This window comes from Cynara cardunculus, unplaced genomic scaffold (assembly GCF_001531365.2).
Source record: "Cynara cardunculus var. scolymus isolate 2C unplaced genomic scaffold, CcrdV1 Un_Scaffold_1909, whole genome shotgun sequence".
In the NCBI taxonomy this organism is placed as follows: domain Eukaryota; kingdom Viridiplantae; phylum Streptophyta; class Magnoliopsida; order Asterales; family Asteraceae; genus Cynara; species Cynara cardunculus.
Genome location: NW_020200913.1, coordinates 30,035 through 39,343, shown reverse-complemented (window position 1 = coordinate 39,343; position 9,309 = coordinate 30,035). Strand labels below are relative to the sequence as shown.

At 31.5% G+C, this 9,309-nt stretch overlaps 1 non-coding gene across 1 annotated transcript; it reads right to left on the bottom strand.

Annotated features, from left to right (window-relative positions):
- Positions 1-5,483: 5,483 nt before the first annotated feature.
- LOC112502779 lies at positions 5,484-5,677 on the bottom strand. The gene has a single exon (XR_003067759.1). It is a non-coding gene; the product is annotated as a U2 spliceosomal RNA (small nuclear RNA).
- Between the last annotated feature and the right edge of the window lie 3,632 nt (positions 5,678-9,309).

Below are 9,309 nucleotides of genomic sequence, written 5' to 3'. Positions count from 1 at the left end.
TCAAGACTTTTGCTGTTCTTGAGACTCGTTCGTATCAACCTGTCAAGAAAAGGTATGTTTTAAAGTTGTCCTATTTTCTTTTAGATGTCCGAAAGTCTTTATCCTTCTCTCTACTTGATTCTTTAAGTAAAATTTTGGGATTTGAAGAGGAKASATTATTCATCCAARACCTGCATGTGTCTTCGTTRGGATAATAATCTATGACCCATGTTCTTTAATCTCTAAGAAAGAAGGAGAAAATCCTTGCATGTGAGRTCCGMTCATATTTTCGGATGATAGAATCTGCATGCATCTTTAAATCGGATGTCTCTTCTTGAAATCTCGTTGAAATCAGAATCTTATTTGTTTTGTTTCTTTTCTGAAATTTATTTAAAGATGAGGATTTTGTGTTAGAGTTTTGACTCTTGATAATGTTGAACTTGAGACCCCTCCCCATCATTGCTACCATTCTTGGGCATGCAACCGGTTTGGGAGGCGTGTGACTCAAGGTTGTAGAATTTTTGAAAAGAGTGTTAAACCCACTCAAAATCTCTTGATTTTGAGTTTGATTTTGATAGTTGGTGGCTATCATCATTGTTTTGGGATGACATATAATGATGTCATTATTTGGATTTCGGTAGGTTCTTTTTTTTATTAAGTATTAAAATTACAGCTTTATTTTATGAAAACACTTGATGGCTTTGCATTGAAAACAACTTTGCCCTATCTGAGTCAAGAAAACCGTTAAGTAATGTAGCGCTGGTTGGTCTGTCAGGAAGTTCGAGTGAGCTTAGGAAGTCTCTAAAGGAAAAATTCGGATATTCGTCAAACTTCTGAGTTCTCACGGCCCMACTTTTATTGCTTTTATATATTTTATGGGGGAAAAGCATGAGATTGAGCAAACTTTGCATGTTTATGATATATGAAATTTTGGGACTAAAGAACTGTATAGTCGATGCTCTGCTCAAAACTTTTGGACTAAGGAACTTCTTAGTCAAGCTCTATTGAAACCTCTGGACTAAGGAACTGCTTAGTCAGGTTTATTATGTTTTGTTTTGATAACTGTTATTGCACTTAGAATAAATGATAAATTGATGTGCTTGGGAGTATATGTTTCCAAATAAAAGTCCCCGTCCGTAAACGCTACTTGTTAACTCGGGTACATCCCCGGGCCGTGGTATTGTGGATAGCCGCTATTGTGTTGACATTCCCACCCAGAAAGGGGTGCACAATTACCTACATTTTCTAAGTCTAATCATGTGGAATTTGGACCACCACTGAATTAGTACTCTATCGAACTGTGGGACCTAAGTAGTGAATGGGCTACTTCTGGTTGTTCGAAAATTAATGGGGCAAATTGGTCAGGTAAGGCTCAGTAGCGTCTCAAGTTTTACATCGTGAGAGATTTACATTTATTAAGTGCAAAGAATTCGCATAAGTTTGCTATTACTTGGTTTATGCATTGAAATGTTTTAGGCATGTGAAAATTCGTGAACTCACCAACTCTTTGTAGTTGACTTTGTTTTATTCCATGCTTTTCAGGTTCTAAGTAAAGTTGTTTGGATTTTCGGGAGCATACTTGAGTCAGGATCGATTAAGTCAGATTTTGAAGTGTTTTGAGAACGTTGTATAAAATTCTAATTTTAGTTATGTCGATGAACTACTTTGTTTTTGAACAACTTGGTATGGTGTTATTTATAAACTGTTGTTATGACTCGATTGCCTGTTACATCTCGTGTTTCCGCTTTAGCGGGGTGTGACACATCCCAAATATATCTAATACTTAAATATATCAAAACTAGAATCCCAAGATCAACACTTACATTGCAGCGGAAAATAAAATCTCTAATATAACAAATTATATCACCATCTAAATTACAATCTTGAGGATCATAACTTTGCTCTATATAACAATGCCTTGATCTACACATAACCTTCTTTAGAGCTAATCCGTATCTCTCTTTATTGCACTTTTCTTTCCACTCAAATAGCCGCCTGGGTGAAAAAATTTAAATGAGTTTTGGGTGAGCCTTAGGCCTAGTGAATCCACGGTTTTCATGCATGAAGAACAACTTTTACAATAAACAATTTTCACGAAGCTTTATAAATTTAGCATGCCTTGATAAGAATAATACTTTTCACAAAATAAATGTATTATAGTGCATGTCTACATCACAAAGCAACAACGTCATGGGAGATGTCTACCTCACACAGCATTACCTGGCGAACTCACACAGCATGTCTGCACTTACGACTTAGACAAGCTCACAAAGCATGCTCGTCTTTACAAAATCAAATCGTAGTACATCCCCATTGACACACAAGTACTCAAAACACATATTATACAAATATTGAACTTTTCACGCATATATAACATATCAAAATTTTTGAGAAACTTCAAACAACTTGTGGATAATAAGGCATACAACCATTTTAAAATCACGTGTAACTCACAATACATGGCGTAGCCCAAATCGATCTTTGAAGTGGCTAGCATCTCCCCGATTGGTGCCCAAACTAACTACGATGTAGAGCACCGTCAACATCATTACAGCGTCCACCGTCGCCTTTTCTCACAATAATTCTCCTTTTTAACCCCAACTACACACAAAGCTACAAACTCCCATTTTATACTAAGCCCCATCGGCGGTTTCACGAAATATGAAACTATACGCCATAATTAATGGTCGTAGGTTTCATGACCATTGAGTTTCCTGTCATTAAATTAAATTAATTTTTTTTGGGTTATTACATATATGCTCACACATACATTTCATGCATACATGCTCATAACCATGCATACCTTCACATCATATATACAATCATCCATGTATATTCACATATACATATACACTTATGCATGTATGTATTTTATTGTGTATGTAGTTATACCCACACAATTAATACATACTCATTTATGCATATAACTTCACATACTAGCATGATCAAATATAACAATTTATCATCTTGTTACGTAAACATTTAACAAATAATAATCACGTATTGATTACCTCAGGTGATAACCAGGATCCGGTTATCACAACAAAGATTCAGTTAAACCTTAAGATGAAAAACAATAAGAATATATCACTTTGAGGTACAAAAAAAGTCAATGTATTTGTAATTTCTTGACGTTAGAGGGGTTTTGAGGCACTACATCACCAATTACCGTCATTGGACGTTAGAGGGGTTTTGAGGCACTACATCACCAATTACCGTCATTACTCTGAACATCAAAGTTTCAATATGCAAAATTTTCGTTTAATAATCATCAAAAACAATCAAAGAACATCAAACTCATCATTGATAAAAAAAATAACAAATCTCAATTCATGATGGAACTCAAAACACAAAATCTATAAGAAAAACTTTTCTAAGTTCATAATTGAGAACAAACTTAGTTCATGATTCATTATAAGAAAAACTTAAATTTATAATTTATCGAACAAATAACTCAATTCTTGAAATTTTTAAAAAATATGAAAATTCTAGAATAGACAATACATTTATTCTTATAAATGTTGTTGAAGTTGTGACATGTAGAAATAAAGGTCTTTCATTGAAACCTCAAACTTGTTTCAAATAGGAACTCAAGTTGATCATAGCTCTATATAAGCACATATATGTATATAATACAAACACGCACGCATATTTTGTACAACACTAACCTCTCTTTTAAAAGAAAAAAATAAATCATAAGAAAGCAATATATTTTAAATCTTCAACTATAAAACAAAATAATTCACATAGTTTTTCATAATTTTTATTTAGTTTAAATAAAAAAAAATTCATTAAATGATTAACCCCTTCATTTTCTATATTATATTTTATTTATAATAACTATTATTTATACAATATTTAATATAATTAAAAACTAATATTTTTATTTAATTTGTACTTTCTTAGTTTAACATTTCTTTTACAAAAATCAATATATTTTTTGGTAACTTTTTATGACCATGTTCTTGAATGAGCCTGTTGCAAGAAACTCTTTGAGCTTGGAAAGTGAACTATTTCGTGAAATTTTTGTAAACACTTGTTTAACACTTTTGCAAATCCTAATAAATCTCATTTTGGGTTTCAAAGAGTTTATTTTTAAGTTATAAAAAACTAGTGTTCCAACCACGCGTTGCGCGGTAGTGATAATATCATCTTCTAAAGAAATGTTATAGACTAAAATTTAAAGTCTCCTTCTAAAAAAATTAGACAAATGTGTGTGGCAACTAATCATTAACATTAAAAGTTTTTAGGAGAAGTTGACAATAATCTTAGAACCATATGTTAATTTAAATCATCTAACTATGCTTGAGAAAGGTGTTAGAAAGTACTCTACAAATGTTTGACTAATGTTAGTAGTTTGTGTTGATCATCTCTCTCAATGATTTGATGATAATCCCTCTTACTTTATACGAAGTATTTATGTTTCTGTCTTTCAGTTTCAGTGATCATCACTGAGTCTGTTTAGTGATCACTGAGAACATGTAATGTAAATCCATTAGCAACAGCGATACTTCAAGAAGATAAAACTCATACCAAAGAACCTTCAGTGAAAGTCGAAGACTGAAGCTGAAGATTAGAGACTGGCGAGTTTGTGATCTAAAGCGGCATTCAGTGATTATAACATGGTCTACATAGGTGTGAAGACTGCTCAAGCCTCAGCGAATGCTGAAGAAACCTTTGGGTTATTCCAGCATTCAGTTATCAAAAGAAGTTTGTTGAGCATGATTGTTTTTGTCTTGTCCTTCCACACACAAAGGACAAACCCATACCCATTATAGAGTATAGTACGGTACGGAGCCAATTAGTTGACTCTACTACCCACCAACTCCATGAAAGGATGTCTGCTCGTGAATAGGCTTTTGTACTATTCATTGTGACAAAGGACAAGTTTTTCTCTAAAGGTTTGACGCGTGTTCAAACTCTACTGCATTGCATTAAATGTGCATTTAATGCAATGGGTATAAATATATATGTTCTATCTCCATGCAGAGATACTCTTGAACCCTAACTCTTACGTTCATATGTGAAAGAACACACATCTAAAGAACACAATACGCTTATCTTCAAAAAGCAAGTTAGAAACCTGTTTAAGTATTCTAAATAGTTCTTACCCAGATAGAACTTACTTTCTTCTAAGTGTTAAACATCAAATCATTTCTCTTTGCTAAGAACTTGTGTGTAACTTAGATTGTTTAGATAGGTTATCTTTATCTTATCTTTTCCGCAAATAATCTTGTAAAATCTATATTTATCCTTCTTTATCAATATTTATTTTAAATTTAAAAGTTTATTGTGTTTGTATTCATCCCCCCTACAAACTATTATACACATCTTGTAGAGCTTAATGGGACCAACAGTTTGTTTAATTAGAAGTCATAGTTCTAACTGAAATCTCAAATAAGGTGACAAAATCACGATGTTAATTTGTAACAAATTTAATTGAAATCTCATTTGAAGTTGTGAAAAAAGAAATGACCTATAATATTTCAAGTGAAAATTAGAGGAGTGTGTAAGTTGTAGCAATAGCAGTGGAAGTTTAAGGCGATGCATGAAGAACCACATCACCAAGCTAAGATAATGGATTTTTTTTCTCACAAAAATAAAATAAAATTAATATCAAGTGGGGTTGATGACCCACATATCAGATATTAAACTGATAAAAACAAATAATACACTTTATCATAACATTCTATAATATTTGAATTGTAATTAGATGGATATGTCAAACCTTGATAGTAGTAACACCAAGACGATAAATAAATAACTACATCACCAAGTAGTATAATGGACATTCTCATATAAAAAATAAAATACCAAGCAAGCTGAAAGCCTATATATCAGATATCAAACTAAGAACATATAATATACTTAATCTAAAAAAAACTAAGATCCGGGATAGATACGTTAAACTAAAAACATATACTACATTTGATCTTAAGCAAAAGGTCGACATCTGATAAAAATATGTTTGTTTCATTTTTAGTCATTTCTTTTTGTAGTGATCTCCCTCTTGTCACTTTCGCTCCATTATGCTATGCGGGATGCAAACAATATTGAGAAAAAAGTTGGCCCTTTTCTTTTTGTATCCACCTCCCACATGCGTCTTTCTTCTTTGATTCAATATGGAATGCAAACAATAACGTGTAAAAAAAAGATTTATAATGCTTAGAAGTTCTCACCTGATTATCCAAGGTTATTGTTTTTATATAGATAAAAATAAATATATAAAAATATAGATTATAGATATATAACTATTGGTTTACAACTATAACTTCGACCAATTTTATGCTATTTTTATATTAGTTTTTGATATATAATTTTTTTTATAGAATATGGTTGACCAAAAAAGAGGACAACCTAAAAATTGCACAAACTCTTAGTATTATAAGATATCTAACTTATTTTCAAATATTCACTTCCTTATTTTGTATTATTTGGTTGGTTTTGATTTCAACCATGATTATATATTTTGTATTATTTGTTTGGTTTCTTCTTTAATATATATATTGATATTGACATTGGTTGATGATTGATTTCAAATTTATTTTTTCCTTCTTTCACATATTTACCTCTATCTTCGAACATATCACATTCTCATGAATTTGCGGCAATACCTTAACATGTAACTTCTTTACATATAGATTTATTTTATTTTATTTTACTTATAACCATATAATCAACTTTGGTTAATATAAAAAGGTTATCATAGATTCAATTTTAATTTTAACAAACTAAAATAATCAATAAATTGTTCGTTATATTATTTTAAAGTTTTTAATTCAACTTTATAATATAAAATATATACTAAAGTCACATCATTACATTTCATTGTTATCTAAAAGTCAATTGATATAAAATTAATAATATAAAAATAGGGTCATTCAAGTAAGATAACTTTGTGATCAAGTCTCATGAGTTGACATAATTAATCTCATCCTTCTTACTTATACACACCTCCTTATTCCAATATTTCAATCTCTCACCAATGTGGGATATCTCAAACTCAACCATAATTCCCCAACATCTAAGTACTTAATTCTCATGATTTCACATCAATACCTCTTGGTTTGCATGGTGATCAAAACTCAATTTAAGAAAAAATATAAAATCCTCGACTCAAGCAGAAGTGTGATATGTCTTGTGATAATTGGGTCTTGGTTATCACCCTAGGTAATTAATACATGGTTATTTGTTATATAATTACGTGAAAACATGATGAATTTTTATGTTAATTATGTGAATCATGTATTTTTATGCATAGGAAATATATATATATATATATATATATATATATGCAAACGTGGATACATGTATGAGACTGTATGTATGTGAGTATGCATGATTATATGTATACATGAGAATTTAAATATGTGAAAAAGCATGGTATTATTATATGCATGAAAGATTTATCATGCATGAGGTGATGCATAGGTGAGGTGTGTGTAAGAAGAGGCTTTAGTAGCCGACTTTCCTGTTGAGGAAAGGTATAAAAGGGAGGGCTTAGCCTCCATTTCTCTTTTTCTTGCTATTTTTGGAGATTGAGCGGTTTAAAAAGAGAAGTCTTGACCAGATTATTTCTGGATTGAAGATCAAATTGATTTCAAGTGTTTGGTTTCAAAAGATTTAAAGGTGAGTGACAAATGCTTTCAAAATGCTTCAAATTATGTTTTATTGAGTTTTGAAATATTTACTTGAATGTTGTCCGGGTTAATATAAACCGGACAAGTGTTGAGCGGGTTCTAGCTTAAATAGATTAAAGCACAAGCGGTTTAAGGCTAAACCGCCTGAGGTGTTAAAATGATATAATCTTAAACCTGACAAGGGTTGAACGGATTAAGTTTAAACCAGAGATGCTTTAACCGGTTTAAGGGTAAATCAACTAAATGTATTGACCGGTTTAAGTTATGAGCAATTTAAGAATTTTGGAACTTATGTTGTGTTTCAATCGGAGAAGTATGAAACGGCAAAAAGGTATGACCGGTTTATTTTAAATCGGACGATTTATGCATAGTGTTGTCTGGATTTGTTATCCGGACAAGATTAGTTGAATTATATTTTAAACTTATCATTTTATTGATTTATTTTCAATAAATGGAAATTTTGACAAAATAAATTTGAACTGATAATAATTCCATTGACATCGGTCTATTCTAAATGAAATTGTTTCATGAAATATTTTGATGAGGAAATAAGGGTGACATATCAAGGAGAGGTGTACCATGGGATAAGGGTGGCATATCAAGGAGAGGTGTACATTTGGATATAAGGGTGGTATTTGTATATGTGTATGTATAATATAACTCTTACTATGATATCCCTTAAAATTACCATGGTCTGGAATCTTTATTTCTTTGTGATTTAAAGGTTTAAGATCATGGTTCTTATTGGAAATCATAGTCTGAATGCTATTGAGAAGAGGATAACAGGTTTGGTTTGAAACTTTGAATAAACCTTATTTGACTTGAAGGTTTAAAAGTAGCATTATGATATTCTGGATTATGTAAACCTATTTGGAGTTGATATATTAAGCAAAGAATTTGGCTTGAAAAGTGAAAGGTATTGGTACTATGCCTTAGTTGTTCCTATATTTGCTATATATATGAAAAGTTGTTTTACTTAAAAGTTTTTGGTGATTTTCTCCCTGCAATAGTATAAATAGGAAAACTCACTAGACCTTTCGGTCTAACCCTCGTTTTGTGATTTAAATAGTATTGTAGGAAGTGCAGAAGGTAAGGGAAAGGGAAAATGTGATAATTTTCCCATATGATTATCTGCGTGAAGGTTTACTGATGGCATGTATAGTTTTGATAGATGATATGGTTTAGTGCAAGAATTGTATTTGGAAATTTTGGACCATGTATTTTGTACTGGTAAATTCTTGTACTAAGGGACCAATGTGGTGTATAAACATGTATTTATTTTATATGAAGTATATGTTTCATGTAATGTGTGGAATGGGGTGTTACAGAAAGTGGTATCAGAGCCTGAGTTTAAGGGATTTAGGTATTCAACAGCATGATACCTAGACTGAAACTGTTTTATTGCATGTTAAGGGTCCCGGACATAGTTAGCACCATTGGAAATAAATATGATGAGTTGAAAGAACAGTGTGTAAGGTAAATTTTAATTACATCTGGCCAGTGTAATTATGAATTTACAGGTATACATCTGAACTTGAATACTTCATTATATTTGGGAATGTGAATACGTGATTATTAATACTAAAATTTATAGATGTCTAGCCGAACTCGGAGATCTGAAAGAACGGCTCGTCCAGAGTCTGAGGAAAGAGGGGAATAACCCGTTAACCTTCCGACTAACACATCTGAA